Consider the following 15,840-nt stretch of genomic DNA (forward strand, 5'->3'; position numbering starts at 1 on the left):
TTTTATAGTGACAATACAGGGTGGCCCAAAAGTAGGTACAGAGGCCTGCATCGATCAAATATGGCATTTTACTTTATTAAGATAATGAACTTATTTGCTTTGGGTTGCTCCGAGCTTAAGGTATAAGTGAAAATAAATTAAGAACAGATAAGGAAGAAACTGTCAATACCTGTATGGATAACAATAAGTAAATATGAAATGCCATGATTCAATCAGTACGGGACTGTATACCTACTTTTGGGCCACCCTGTATAGGCTACACAAAAAATCACGTTGAAATATTGTATTCAACAGGTCTGCATATCTGTGTAAAATTTCAGAGTTCGCGAAATTTAAGTTGCAACATTTTACTACCATTAAAGTAACCTAATAAGAGCTTCATTTTCCATTTCGCTAAACTTTACTTACCCTATGTATTATTTACTACGTTTTACAGATACGGTGTAAAATAGCCAGCCCTCTGTATTTTTATTTATTTATACATATCTTTTGGCATTACTGGTATCTATGGCCTTAAGGTCGTCACGTATGAGCGATGAAGTCCCTCTGCGAGCACATTATCCGACAAAAAGAGGGACGAAAGAAGTGGCCTGGGGCCTGTACTGGAGGTACCATCCTGACATTTACCTGGTGTGAATTAGGAAAACCCAAGGAAAACTCCACTCAGTATGACTGACCTGAAAAAGCTGATGCACATTTTCGACAGTGTCCCCTACGTATTTAAAAGTACCAACACGGCATTCGTTTGGTAGGATGAAGAAATACAATACTTGACCGTACGATTTACATGCAAGACCTAACTGCGAAACCCTAACGCGTATCACACCCGCCCGATATCAAAAGTGAACGAAAAAATGTTTAACGTCCCACGATTATGCCTGTTTGACTAAGAGAGACTATGATTAAAGCAAATGAATGATGATGGAAGGATTGGTGGAAAGAGAAAGTGGGAGGAAACGGGAGTACCCCGAGAAATAAATAACTAAACAATACGAAACTAAGCCCAATCCATCCCATCCAAGGAGAATTCTAACCCACGGACACGATGTTGTCCACCACAAAGTCCACATGGCGCAAACAGGGATCGAACCATGGACCCCAAGCAGCGGAGGTGAATGCTCTACCACTGAGCCACCGCCCTAGCACTGACCCCGACCATCCAAGCATTAGTGAACAGTCATCTACAGAATCTATCGAGCATATTATATACAATGGTAGTTGTGGAACCTATCATTTTATTGAGAACATCGAACAGAAATATGAAATGAAATCTGAGTTTTACGTCCCGGTTATGCCAGTTAGGCTAAAGGAAACTGTGATTGTAAAATGAAAGAATTGGTGGAATGAAGAAAGTGGGAGGAAACGGGAGAACCCGAGAAAACCCACGAGCACTGTGTGTCCCCCACAAAGTCCACACGGCGCGAGCTGGGATTGAACCAGGGACCCCAAGCACCGGAGGTGAACGCTCTACCACTGAGCCACCGCGTCCCCAACATCGAAAAGAATTCACATGATTATCATATACAGTGCTTTAACAGAAGAGATGCTGCTCATTCTAGCATTGGAATTATGATCAAAAGATCTAACCAAAACAACAACAACATTTTTTTTTTTTAATTCGTATTATAATTTTGACAATATCATTCAGATTTTATTTTATTAGTTAACTGAACGGGCCTCAATAATCGCACTTTTATATCCTGATTATCCATCTAGAGTTTATATTAAGTAGATCTTGTAGTAAATATATCAGATTGATAAGGATTCAGAGTATGCAAAACATATCTGCATAAAATGGACAGCGATAAAAAAAAAAATAAATTCTCTCTTCGAATGATGGAATAGTGACGTAACAGACTCCGAGAGTTGATAAAACAAGACATTTTTAACGCTTTTAACAAAACGTACAAATTGCTTTGAATCGTCCACTTTGAAAATCAAGCAATTACTAATGGGGAAAAATCTTGCTAGACGTTGTTTCACTGGCAACTACTGAAGACAAATACACCATTCACTGAAGTTCATTTATGAATGCCCTGACCATTCAGTGTGGCTACAGAAGCTTTAGATTTTCGTAAATTGTACAAACTACAAATTCCAGTTTACTATCCCCCCCCCAAAAGAAAAAGAAAACTCCTACATCCTCTACTAAAGTGAAGGGTAAGCTATTTGTTAATAACGGTAGTAATAAGCCCAGGCAGAAGACTTATTTCAAGATGTAGTTCTTATATTTGTGGATTCATAATAGCCAAAGTCCACGACTGGATCCCTGTTGTACGCGTTCATAAGAGGCTCAAGTTAAAACTTGAAAACTGAAATAACTTATACGTGTTTGTGATGTGATGTTGCACTATGTTCGTCCTAAGTTCCACATCCCACAGTTATGTCGGCTAGGTGATGATAAATAGATGAAATGGTGGAATGAAGAAAGCGGAATGAAACTGGAGAACAGGGTTTGAAAAAACCCGGGTTTTTCTGAAAAAGCCCAACCCACCTGGGTCCATATGGGTTTTTTCGTGTATTTTCGGGTTTTATTGGGTTTTTTCGGGTTTAATTGGGTTTTATCAAAATATTTCAATGTCTTTGGGGTAAAAGTGTTAAAATGTGATTTATATTTCAAGATTATCATTGTCACAACTTGCAACAATTTTCTATTCATTGCTTTTTTGAAAAAAAAATGGCAGCCATTTTGAAATTTTACGTTGGATCATCGCCAAAATATATACAGCTAATTTAGAGTATCTCGTGCTTCTACTCTAAAAATTTCGACTTAAAAGACCGAAAATTGCGCTTTGTAGCGTGCATACCCGCTATTTTTAAAAAAATAGTCACCATTTTGAAATTTTACGTTGGTATGCCGCCAAAATCTATACAGAAAATTTAGTGTGTCTCGTGCTTGTTCTCTGAAAATTTACATTTAAAAGACCGGAAGTGATTTCCTTTAGTTTGTGTGGTACAAGCAGACGAACGAACAAATGCAGATTGAATCATCCCAGAAGCCTCATTGACATTTGCCAAATATGAACACCAAATATATTAATTTAACAGCGTAAAATAAATATTTTTTATTGTTGAAGTTCACTTTCGATACCTGGTGCGTCCAATTACGGGAATTTCCCGAGCACTTGTTGCAAGAGGGATCTTTCCAGAAAATTAATTTAAGACCATTAAAAAGATATAATTCATATTTTATAAAATAAACTAGCTTTTGGCTAGCTGGGGATTCTGCCCCCAGACCCGAGTTTTCTCGGCCTACGGCCCCGCATTTCTTATCAAACGCCCTTTGGATCAACAGGATTTTCATGAAATTGCTCTTCATATTTCCTGAATCTGCCCACCCGCGGGCATCGCCCCCCCACACACTGTCTTTGCTCGGCCTCGCATCTCTTGACCCACAATTCTATCATTTCTTTTCCTATTTCAACTATTTAAAAGATAAAATTTTGTATCCCAAGAAAACGCCCATTTAAATAACAAGGGAATTTCTTCATCACCCTTTAGACCCCTAAAAATATTTTAAAATATTCATTTTTGGCTATTTTCCTGTCGGTTAGTCCTGGAATGCTATAATCATGTCAAATTTAATCATTGTAGCCCTACAGGAAGTGCTCAATTTATGTCAGCTCATGTAGTTTTATATATAGTTAGGATGTTTCAGAATGTCTTAAATGAAATTAAATAACTTCCAGCATAAAATAAATAGTTTTATTGTTGAAGTATTCAGTTCCGATGATTTGTGGGAGGCCGCGGTGGCTCAGTCATAGAGCGTTCATCTCTGATGCATGGGGTCCCGGGTTCAAACCCTGCTCCCGCCAAGTGAACTTTGTAGTGGACAAACACCGTGTGCGTGGGTTTTCTCGGGGTTCTCCCGTTTTCTTCCACTTTCTTCATTTCACCATTTCATTCATTTCTCATCATAACCGTCTCCTTTAGCCTAACCGGCATAACCGTGGGACGTAAAGCTCACAATTTCATTTCATTTCATTTTTCCGATGCTTTGTGCGTTCAATTGGTGAAATTTCCCGAGAACTTCTACCTAACAAATAATTGCACCTCTATTTGAAGAGTACCTACAAATAACTGCACTAAACTGTAGTTGTTCGAAAACTAAATTTTACTGAAGAATACTTGTGTTACCATCAAAGGTAAGAAATAATACTAATAGTTTTACTAATGCACTACATGTTTACTGGTAGTACCGGCATCTATGGCTTTAAACGCGTCAAACGTATGAGGGACAACGTCCCTCGGTGTCGCCAAGCTGGCGAGCACACTATTCACCGAAAGTATTTTCTAAAATATAAAATTGCATTTTTTTTTTCCTTCAAATGGGTTATAAGCATAATCCATACATTAATTTGTTACTTAATTATCTCAAGCTAAGGTAAGTTTTTTTTTTTTTATTCATTCAGTGCATTCAGAACTTTATGAAGGTCTTATGTTGAATGTTGTATACCTTAACGGGAAAGTATTTAATTCGCCCAAGGAAAGTCCAAAATCTGATAAAAATCACTTTCAATGTGATCACCTTGGTTGTATCAATAATATATTAACAAAAAGCTCAAAAACCCATGTGGGTTTTTTCAGGTGGGTCCAACCCGAAAAAACCCGGTGGGTTTTTTCGGGCTGGGCCCACTTGGGCAAACCCTGCTGGAGAACCTCGAGAAAATCCACGCACACAGTATTTGTCCACCACAAAAATCACTTGGCGCGAGCTGGGATCTAACCAAGGATTCCACGTGTCACAGGTGAACGCTCTACCACTGAGTCACCAGGGGGGCTCCACCTAATTCAACTGTGAGTAGCTCCTACAATGAACGTTTAAAATGACCGCGTTCCAGGTAATCAACTGTTTTGGTACAGATCCCAATTTAAGTCTTTGTGCTCATTATATTTAGATATGGCTTATCTTCATAGCTGACCCATGTATAAAGTCAAGAACAAACATTTAAAAGAGAGCATTAAATTATCGTTAGATTCTCACGCTGACATGCTCCAATTAATTAGCATTCGCAATTAAGACTTCTGAAACCTTGTAGCAGATAAAATACGGAAGAGTAACTTACATCACACATTTCTCTCCAACAAAGTTTGGTTGGAATAAAATATAGCTACAAGAAATAAATACATAATTACAAGAATCGTAAAAGAAAATCGGATTTTTAAACAAAATAATCACGGACACACCAGGAGAAAGTTTCCCAAAACTGATATATTTCATTATGTGACACTAATAGCTCCACAGCATAGGATGACCAAATGCCCAGGAAATACGGGAGTGTCCTGGTTTCTCACTCCGTAAAAAGTCGCGAGAGAAAACTTTCGGGACTTTTTTTTTATCCCGGTTTTATTAACTGACTCATTGTGAAGTATTCTGAGTCTACCCGATGTTCATTTCTGCTAAGTGTTTCGTGATTTAAGGCATCCTAAACCTCTCAAAAGACTGTAGAGCACAGATTTGTTTAAAATGACAAGACACGATTTCTTTCTCCCCTTGTCTGGGTGAGATTACTTTGCTGTTCCATACACTTTACGTTTGTTGGTAATTGTGGAAAGGTGCTTTCCATTTCAATTCAGGCAGAGCATGTACCATCACCATCTCAGATATTGTTGAAACTTTTTTTTTTATAGCAACTAGACGTGTTTAAGAGACCCATTTTTTTTTTGTTTTGTCGAAAAAAAAAATTCCCGCCAAGTAATGAGCCATCAAAGACGGGGTATACAATTTATGAATTGTAGAAGACATGCAAATGGTCAACTTATATTTTTTTACACTAATATAAAACATCGCAGTTTATTATTTTATTGAACAATTTCTTGTTTCGAGTGGGAATAATCAGTTGACCCTTAGTATTCACAGGATAATTGTCAAAAGGCTGCTCTATCACTGAGTTTTCACTATACATTGTGCAGAAACTACTAAACTTCAAAGATGGCAATATACTAAATTTTCATTTGTTCAGTCTTTTCTTGAGACACAAGGGCATAAACTGCTAACATTTTAAAACGAGAAGGAAGTTTAAATTTGTAATCAGTAATTGTTTTATTGTACATTTAATGATTCATGAGTGAGTGTCATGATATATAGACTTGACAATTGATTAAGAATAGTAAGACTATAAACTACGTGTGTATAACTGGATTACTCTTTATTTATAAAAAAGAAGAAAAAAAACAATATTTTAAAGTTTAAGAGACGAAAAGCATGAGAGTCAGGACTAGAATCAGAGGGAATGTCCTGGGCAACATTAGTTCATTTTTTTAAAAAAATACTGTTTTAGCGTGATAAGATTCATAGTATAAAAACTATACATTCATAATGATTATCACCATTGGTATTGTCATTAGCAGATAACTTGCTACAACTGAGAAACTTCCATGGTCTTCCGCTAACCTCTTCTAGTACTATTTTTCTATTTTGGTATCTTCCATTAATTGTAGTCTCCTTCGTCCCCACCCTCTCTTCCCTGTCACCACATTTCTAGCATGTTCCTCATGATACAGTTCCTTCTTAGTTAATGTTCCAACCAGTTTCTCTTCCTCTTCTTAATAATCACATTTAATTATATGCCCGTATTCAAACTCTTTATTAAAAAATGTTGCATGGGTACTGCAGGATTCTGAAACATGTACTTTTGATAGTGCACATAATTCCTACGTTAAATTTTGACCCGATTACGGTAGGTCTTATAGTAATGGAGTTCATTTCTTCAAGTTTTCGACAACCTATAATTCCGCGATGACGGATTTCTGCACCCAGGTCGGTCTATACTTTGTCTTATCTTGGTGTCGGGAATCACCTTCCAAATGTTAACCGGTGTTTTGAAACACCCTATTATATATTTACATGCGCGCGCGCGTGTGTGTGTGTGTGTGTGTCTGTCTGTCTGTCTTTCGGGTCCTCGTCCGAAGAGACAACTTGCACTATGCCAAACGTCGCAAATAAAGAACGATAGATTAGATCTACCAATCCATCAAGTAGTTACATCAATTTTTTCCAGATGGCAGTTAAAGTCGATAGACGTTGACACTAGTAACAATTACTAGCATAACAATCTATATAGGCCTAACTGCTTGAGAGATTCGTACAGCAATGCCAATGTTTCCAAGTTAATCTGCGACATTGCCACATTGAGAAATTTTGATTCCTTATAGCGGCTGTAGAGTATGCCATTTTCGCGCAATATTTTGACTTCTGCAATAGCGTTCTGTTCTGCGTGGGCGCCATTTCTAGAACTATATTATATATATATATATATATATATATATATATATATATATATATATATATATATATATATATATATATATATATATCGAGAGAGAGAGAGTTTGTGTGTAAAGTGGACAGTATTTTCTTAACTTTTACTACATACTGGCCCGTAAGATTATACATATCTGTACACGGTAAGAAGACTATTTCAGTCTCCATTAAACGATTAACGTTGGATCAAACTATGTCAGTTTGCTTAGTATGGAGCGACGGTATCCTAGAAATCTTAGGGAAATAATAATTGATGTGAAAATCGAAATAAGAAATTTTAGTGAACGAATATTATCTGGACAAATTCACTATTAAGTTATTCATGTTGTTTCCGTGCAACAGGATCCAAGAAGAACTTTCCTTCTGAAATGAGTGGAAACCACCACATCGCAGCCAACAGACTCATTCAGTTAACAATGTGCGTCACGAATAGTTCAGTAGCCTTTATTCCTCTGAATGTGGACCTCCTCCAAACCAGAGAAAGTCACGAAAAGATGCTTGGAAATGTCACAAAACAGTAGCTGTCTCCAAATATATTGTAATTAACTTCTTATAACAATTAAAAACGGGCTGTCTTTTGGGGAATATGCGAAATACGTCTTATTGCAGCATCGTACCCATTTCTGTAAAGCTAACTTTATTTTGTGTGTGATTTTCTGTAAGCCTTTTCACAATTTTGTTCCGCAAAACTTCAACCAACTGCTTTAACTAAGGGACTCCACGGCCATGTCCTAAAGTACAAACATTATTTTGCCCATTTGTCACAATCCAGACGCATAAGAAAATAATCCCATTAAAGTAAAAAAAAAAAAAAAAAAAATCATTGCACTAAAACTCTCGTACGAGTTTTGCAGTTCTTTTAATGCAAGTTACACGTGTAAGCACAAGAAAGCTGTAATTTTATTTGGTACCTTTATGTAAATGAGCAGTTTTTGAAGCCTGGGCTACTAAGACAAATTAATGCCTTCATGTTTGGGTCACCAACCGATCTTACAAAGTAAAATCTTACTCATACTTAAGAAAAAAAAAATCAACGAAATACAAGCACGGTGATTTGATAGAGTGCTAATTTCTGGAATGCAAGTTCGTAGTAGATTCGACAAGGAAGGCATCCAGGAAGGAGCCCGAAGAAACTTATCCCGGAGAGGACATTTCTTAATTAAAAAAAAAAAAAAAGTTATTTACTGAATTCAGTACTAGGATGCACAACTTAATCATATTCATGAGCTTTCTGGAAATTCTCTACTCCTATCACCGAACTATTTGACACTATTATTATTATTATCTTGAACTATTATTTTATCGTAGTTTCTTTAGCTAATGGAATATACTCGTAAACTGTTTATATTAGCCCATGAAGTGTATGTAACTGATAGGGTTTAGCAAGCCGTGGTCCATGTGAAAAATTAAGAGATCGACCGAGGTCTTTTGAACACATTTAAATCAACCAACACATATGATAGCATAGTAATAACGAACGAGTTCCAATTTAGCTGATTAATAAAAAAAATGAAATTTATAGTTTCATGTTAAACTTTTTATCTTGTAGTTTGAGAGAGAAGGATGATTAATAAATGATTATGAAATGCGTGGTGGAATGGTTATGTACGAGGAAACGCCAGAACCATGAGAAAAATAATACCGAGAAGAAGGTGAGATTCGCAAGTATTCAACTTCTTTAGGAAGTATTTTCTTACGAAGCCTCGTCTAGGAAAAAAAATCAGTGACTTGTTTTTTCTTTCTTAAAATTTTTAATTAAATAATTTCCGTTTTTCAGTTAAATTTCAACATTTCCAAAATCGTATTTGCAGTGTAGTAGGATTAAATGTACACTGAACATAAAACATCGCACATTTAATTACCTTTCAAATTGTTTGAGATTAATCCATTCAAAAGGACGGACCTATAGCGTTCACGGCGAACTTTTCTGGAATGCACAATAGGCTTACGCACCAATACAAAACGGCCGCTGAAGAACCCGATTGATAGTCTAGCATTTACATATCTCTAGGGGTTGAATTTCGCAATCCCCTCCTTTCTGTTCACACTCTAGGGAATGGTCTTAACCAAAGTATGCTTTCCCTTGAGAGACAGGAGTAACTTTTCAACGAACTTAAAGAATTCGTTACTGAAGAGAGAGAGAGTGTGTGTGTGTGTGTGTGTGTATGTGTATGTATGTATGTATGTGTGTGTGTGTGTGTGTGTGTGTGTGTGATCAAAAACAATCTGAGAAAGTGATGCAATTTTTCGCATCGCTTACCATTCCCGAGATACTGGACAAAAACTAGCAGATTTAAGGAGCCATATCTTGGGAACCATAAGTTAGAGAGAGGTTATATTGGTGTTGATCACTAAGAGGATGATGAATATTTTGGCACTAAAAGAGTACCCGGTGGCCAATCGATACCAAAATATTTACCATCCTCTTAGGTATTGATTAACATCAATATCATCTCTCTATGGCTTACAGTTCCCGAGATACTTGCAAAAAATAGTTCCAATTGATCAATACCTAATAGGATAATGAACAATTTGGTACAGTGCACAGCAAAAAGCCTGCAACATGAGCATGTAAGTTTATTGTGAAATTACGCCTAACAACGCAGGGAATCAACATAACGTATAAGTGGGCACGAATTACGCCAGGAGAAACTTCGGCGTCCTCCCCTGCACACTTATTTTGGAGCAAAAGACTTCGTAGTTTCACAATAAACTTACATGCTCATGTTGCAGGTTTTTGCTGCGGACTGTACCAAATAGTAACCGATGGTCACTGGCCAACGATCCCCAGATATTGGCCAAAAAATTTTCGAATTTCGGGAAATGTAAGGAGCCATATCTCAAAAACCGTAAGTCAGAGAGACGATATTTTGCTAATTTTTGCGAGAAACAGAAGGTGCGGACAAATGATTGACTTTTTCATGTAGGAACAATCACAGTATCCTTCCCGATCCATCTCCATCTTTTTGTTCTGACAATACTCTTGGAGCATTTTCAACTGGTTTTGTAATTTATTTTCAATCCAGTTTTGATGATACAGATAAAAGTAACGGGGGTATCTGCATAACCAAAAATTAACATAAGTATTAAAGTGTACCGTTTTCAGTAAATAGTACCAGGCAGCACAAAAATAACCATATATTTGTGTACCTAAGGATGTTAAAATTTCATGCCAGTTACGTTTGCTTTCGTAGAGGAAGAGGGAGGGTCAAGGTTTGAACCTACTAAAGAAGGTTAAGAGGGTTTCGCAACATCATTTGCTCAAAATTTCGAGTTCCAATGTGAAACGATTTAGGAAGTCTGGTAACGACCGAAAACTTTTAACTGCTCCTATGAGTAGAATTTTCCAAGAACCAGCCTAATTCCGTTTCTAGGATTTAGAAGAAACAAAATTTCAAGTTTCTATACCAACTGTTTCAAAGAAATGCTGATGAGGAAACCAGTCGTTTAATTCAAAATTAAAATACATATTCGAAATACTATTTATTAGGAGTCTTCTCAAATGCGACAGTAGCATTGCATTACATTCCTGATGATAAAAGCTGAAAGTATGCAGTATTTGAAAACTAGCAATCGACTTTTGTATTATACGTATCAGCCTTCTACATTTAGTACTCTACAACATTTTTGTCTCTGTACAAAGAAAGGATGGTGTTCGTGGCACTTAGTAACAAAAACAGTGTAGTGTTCGGGTAGATAATCCTCTTCTAGACACTTGTTACAGGACTTAAATCTCTTATGAAGGACACACAACAGATACTTCGGAACAATCTGTCGCGAGACATTACGAATCATGTAGATATATAATTGCCTGAAATTACAATTCGATAAACCATCCCGGTAATCCTACAAACGAGAAAATAAATTTGCCTCAAAAGATAATACTAATACAAACCGAAAAAATATGAAATCTAAGTTTTACGTCCCACGGTTATGCCGACTACGCTAAAGGTGACTGTGATAAATGAACTGGTGGAATGAAGAAAGTGGGAAGAAACGGGAGAACCACAAGAAAACCGACGCACACGGTGTTTGTCAACCACAAAGCTCATTTGGCGCGAGCTGAGATCCTAATACACATCTAATATAAAGAACTGAACACGCTCAAGAAAAAGCAGACTTAAAAGAAAACTGCTATATTAACTCTCAAAAAATAGTAAAAAGAAAAAGGGGGCAAATTACCCTTGTAGATTTTTAAAGATATTGATTGAACGTTAATGGGGAAGTCAGCGTCGAGGCTATGGATACGGACGATGGATAAAAGGTAACACCGAAAACGAAGAAAAAAAAACTGCTGCAAAATGTAGAAACCGGAAACAAGAAAAAATGAGAATAAATATACAGGGCTTTCGAAACACCGACAACGTTTGAGAGATGATTTATGACACTAAGATAACACAAAGTATAGACCAACCTGGGTGCACAAATGCTTCCTTTCGGAGTTATAGGCTGCCGAAAACATGAAAAAAAAAAAATGAAATTTAAAGGTCAATAGCTCTAAAACTATGGAACTTACCGTAGTCGGGTCAAGACTTCACTTAGGAACTAATATGTAGATTATCCAAAAATATAGGTTTCAGAATCGTAAGATACTCACGAATCAATTTTAGAGGGAGTTTGGCTGCGGGCTTATAATTTGAAGTACTGTCCAACTACCTCGGTACAAATTGTGAAGCAAGTACCGCAGGATTCTGAAACTTTGATATTTGGATAGGGCACATACTACTTCCGAAGTTGCCTTAATCCGACTACGATAGGTGCCATAGTTTTAGAGGTATGGAACTTTAAATTTCATTTTTTCATGTTTTCGACAGCCTATAACTCCGAAAGGAAGCATTTGTGCACCCAGGTTGGTCTATACTTTTTGCCTTATCTTGGTGTCAGGAACCACCTCTCAAACGTTGTTGTTGTTTTGAAACACCCTATATTATAATAAAGGGGAAATATATGAGTAGTAATAGTAACAGAGAAAGAACAATACATAGGAAATATATAAAGAATAAAAGTAACAATAAAATGCTAAAAATTAACGTTTCAGGCAAACCTTTCCATGTGGGCCAAGCACCGTGCACTCAGTAGCCATTAGTTCATCTTCCACCATGTCAGATTTCAAACTGCTCGGGGCTTTACGAACAGAAGAACAAATGAGTTATATAATCGGATTAATAATGAAATATGAATCAAATTATCTTAGTCCGAGAAAAATTCACTCCCAAGAAACGAGAACTTTCCAGAGAAATGACATACTACAACATACGTATGCTACTGAAATGCTAATTGTATGAAATATAAGCAAAATAGTTATGGAAGTTTCAGAAAATTGCATGTTTGATTTGAATGCTTCATAACCGATTCTTAATTTTGGGAGTAGGAAGTCAATTCGAAAAAAATCATCTTTGAGAATTTTATGAAAATCTTAAGTTTACAAGATATGTTCGACAGTACGGCCTCTAGGCGTATAGACAGACATTTTAAAACTACTTTTTCGACTTATAGAGGTCATGAAACTTAAATCCGTTAAAATATGTTCGAAAGAACATGGCAAATGTTCCTGTTATACTACAGGCATTTTTCCTTGGAAACTTATGAAAGCAGCCACTACTTGGAATCCAGGAAAATTCCTAACATTGTAAGTTTGATACCGAGCTCAATTGCTTTACGAAACGCATTGTCCTGACTGAACTACTTACATAATAACGCCCAAAAAAGAAAAAAAAATATGTATAAACTGTTCTCAATTATGTACAATGTACTAAAAATTAAGGTTACATAATGAAAACTTCTACTGAATATTTAAAAATGGAAAAGAAATATGCATGCTTACCTACTGAATTTTGTTTATATTTTCACAGAGCTATTCAGGTTTCATTATTACTTGCTACTTTTTTCTTTTTTTCTTTTTTTTTTTCATTGTCCCCAAATACCTTTCGCTTTTCAATTATCAATAGATAAGCTATACACAAAACAGAACAAAACACCAACCAGTTTTAAGTTTGAACAATGCATAAATCAAGCTATTACACGAAAAGAAATGAAATTACAAGCGATAACTATATATTCCAACCTCAAAAAGTTATAGAAAGTGTTTTAATTAAGATCCATCCCTTACAGTCAAGAACTTGCACGCTCAAAAAAAAATGTTTTCACTATCAGGAGTTCATGGGGAAAAATATGAACTAAGAATTTTTAAGTTAATTGATGCATTGGGTTAGTAATATTGTAATTTCCGATTTTATGTATGGGTGCAAGTCATAATTAAAAACGAACTAATTGCTGAGCACAGCAAATCAAACAGTTTCGCCAACCATCCACTTGGCTTCATCAGACACTATGACTTAACAGACCATGAGAACTAACAGAATATACAGTTCAAGTTCTCCTGTAACCTGCCAAATTCTTCCCCCTGCTTAGAAATGAAATAAAATCTTGAAGTTTTACGTCCTACGGTTATGCTGGCTAGGCTAAAGGAGATGATGATGAGAAATAAAAAATGGCGGAATAAAGAAAGTGAGAGGAAACGGGAGAACTCCGAGAGGACCCACGCACTGTGTTTTGTCCACCACAAGGTTCACTTCGGGAGAGCTGGGATCGAACCAGGGACCCCACGCACCAGAGGTGGACGCTCTACCACTGAGCCACTGTGGCCCCAATTGAAGTTATAAAAGTGTATTATAGATGGTTTATCATATAACTTTCAAAACATCAATATGGCCTAGTAACCCTACGTAATGCTTCAATAGCTTAAATTTTATGACGAGTGTAGCTCATCATTGTGCGATTTGGTACAGGGAGGCCATGATAAATTAGACTCGTCATTTCGGTGCAAGGAGTTAACGATTCCCCTATAATACATTCTGCTAGTCATAATGATCTTAGTGTCAGCTTTGATTCGAAACTCACGTTCTCTGACCACATCTCCTTAATAATTAAGAACGCAATGCGCATGTTCGGGCTCCTTTACCGGATTCACTGAACTACGCACTGTGGCATCATTAGCAACAAAACTATAGCACCCAAGATCGAATACTGCTCTCCCATATGGGCCATGGTCGCACCTACACATCTCTCTAGACTTGATTCTATTCAATTTATCGCAATAGTAGGAAGAACTTTTGCGATATCTTAATATCTAGCCGGCGGGAGTACGCAGAAATAACTAACCTGAAATTTCTTCATAAGATAGTTAACCCGGCGGCACTGGCGCCTAGTCTCACAGACACATTTGTTAAATTTTAAATCTTTACCTAATAATTTTTGTTTAATTTTTTTGTTCACAATTTTATGATCACAAGGTAATAAATCATGTTCAGAAGTGTCCATTGAAAAATAAAATTTTCAATTTGAACCCCGATCAAAACCAACGGCAAGCTACTAGTAACAGACCACGAAAAAAAGAGACCACGGGTCTGAGACACGGCGCCAGTGCTGCCGGATTAATGGGAACCTAACATCGGAAACCTTACGTCAACAACTATCCTTGTGTCCTTTCCCGCTAAACCCAGAATACCCATCTACTCTATCTTACCTGCCCTAGGTTGGCAATTATACAGAGGTCTCTCTGGCACAGAACACCGAACTATTATAATCATCTAACTAGTGAGGTGGACATTTCTTTCGAGCTACCCGGTGTTTGACAGAGCAATAAAACGTATGCTAGCCAAATATTACTTTTGCACTCTTTGTTGATATTAATTATTGATGCTATTCTTGTTCTTTTTTTATTTTTTGTAGTTTTTTCCTGCTTGTTAACATTTCCCTGTGTAAATGGCAACATTATGCTGTATATGGGAATTTGTTCAATACATAAATAGTCAGATACCATCTAGTGTTCTTTAAGAGAGAGAATATTGAACTAGGAACGTTTACTGTTAAAGGAAAGTAGTCTGACAATCGTATTAATTCGTTATAAATAACAGTTTAGAAAATTACCAAGCGAAGTAGCTCAAGTGCTCGACTTCGCATTCGGGAGGTCGCGGGTTCGATTCCCGCTGCCGACCATCCTGATTGGAGTTTTCCAGGGTTTCCCTCAATCCTACCAGGCAAATGCCGGGATGGTACCTACTAAAAACAGGCCCTGGCCGACACCTTCCCAAATCCTTTCCATTGTTGTTGTTGTTATTGTTAGATATCCAGTATAAAATGGCCTCAGAGCTGTATCTGGTAATTGTTAAATAAATAAATAAATAAATTAAGTAAAAAATCGTACAGTTATTCTTTCAAGTACTCAGACTAAAAAGTATGAAGGACCGATGAACATACTCCACTCATATAAGCTTTTTTTTCTTTTCTTTCTTTATCTTTTTTTGTAAATCGATATTTTCATTTAAAACCTGTGTTTTACATCTCTCGTTTATTTTATTTATGTTATTAAACACTTCTACAGAATGAAAGATAAAAGAAAAGGTGTTAAATTCTATTGACATTTCCAAAAGGATACGGAAGGCAAAAACAGTATTTACATATTAAAGAATTAACCTTGTAAAATATAGATTCCATTGCCGAAAGAACGGAATTCAAATCTCTAGTCACTGAAACAACACTCAGGTACTTGTGAAGGCCAGTAGCCCATTCAAGAA

General features: G+C 36.6%; 1 protein-coding gene across 1 annotated transcript in view; it reads right to left on the reverse strand.

The window, feature by feature from the left end:
• Mitf (transcription factor Mitf) overlaps positions 1–15,840 on the reverse strand; it is a 225,730-nt gene that overhangs the window by 42,295 nt on the left and 167,595 nt on the right. The gene's annotated exons all lie outside the window — the stretch shown is intronic.

The sequence above is a fragment of the Thermobia domestica genome, chromosome 6 (genome assembly GCF_964235325.1).
Source record: "Thermobia domestica chromosome 6, izTheDome1.hap1.1, whole genome shotgun sequence".
NCBI lineage: Eukaryota > Metazoa > Arthropoda > Insecta > Zygentoma > Lepismatidae > Thermobia > Thermobia domestica.